The 981-nt window shown below is 32.3% G+C and overlaps 1 non-coding gene across 1 annotated transcript; it reads left to right on the top strand.

Moving 5' to 3' along the window:
• The first annotated feature begins 334 nt into the window (after positions 1-334).
• LOC128560550 (U6 spliceosomal RNA) lies at positions 335-441 on the top strand. The gene has a single exon (XR_008373045.1). It is a non-coding gene; the product is annotated as a U6 spliceosomal RNA (small nuclear RNA).
• The last annotated feature ends 540 nt before the right edge of the window (positions 442-981 follow it).

Raw genomic sequence — 981 nt, 5'->3', positions numbered from 1 at the left:
CATTCCTTGCTTAGAAAACTCCCCTAAAATCTTAACTATGTAAAATATAACTAGAAACTCAGTAAGAGGAAAAAACATTAATTAAGATTTAAAAGCTGTTATAATATAAAAAAGATATTAAAAATCCTTACACTAAAATTTAAATATTTCATTTTTAGTTAAAATATCACTAAGAATCTATTTACAGATAATTTTAACATGGTTATATCAAACTTTTAAATAGTTTACAAGTTTACTGGTATTTAGATACAATTTAGAAGAAAATCCTAGGTGCAAGTATATTGATAGCATTAAAAAGTTAAAGTTGAGAATAGATACAAAAAAATATGGAAAAGTATTCACTTCAGCAGCACATATACTAAAATTGGAACGATACAGAGAAAATTAGTGTGGCTCTTGCCTAAAGATGACACACAAATTTGTGAAGCGCTCCATTTTATTTTTATTTTATTTTTTTATTTTTTGCATTGCTGTATACAGTTATGATTTAATAATAAAAAAATAGCAAATACAGAAAAAAGTAAAGGGAGGAAGAAAAAAAATCACATGTAATGGTATCACCTGGTAATAATAACCATTTAATGTTATGGAAGTCTTTTTCTAGATATAGGTTATTATATCATATGTAAGAAATCATATTGAAGACTAAATTGTTGACACTCTCTGTATCCTATTTTCTCCTCATTTTGTAGTATATTGTTGGGGCTAAGAGAATGACACCCCAAAGTATGGTACTTCAGCATTCTGAGCACTTCAGAATTAAAGGAGATTGGAAGGCCTTAGAAGCTGCCTCAAAACCAAGGACTTTCTAACCTTTTGTTGTCCACACCCCCAGCCCCCAGTGCAGAGAGTGACTCTTTCTTTCTTTCTTTTTTTTTTTTTTGTGGTTTTTGGCCGGGGCTGGGTTTGAACCCACCAGCTCTGGCATATGGGACCGGCACCCTACTCCTTGAGCCACAGGCACCGCCCCGAGAGTGGCTC

Source organism: Nycticebus coucang, chromosome 11 (genome assembly GCF_027406575.1).
Source record: "Nycticebus coucang isolate mNycCou1 chromosome 11, mNycCou1.pri, whole genome shotgun sequence".
NCBI lineage: Eukaryota > Metazoa > Chordata > Mammalia > Primates > Lorisidae > Nycticebus > Nycticebus coucang.
Note: the sequence above shows the minus strand (reverse complement) of the source record. Positions and strands in the feature narration are given on the sequence as shown.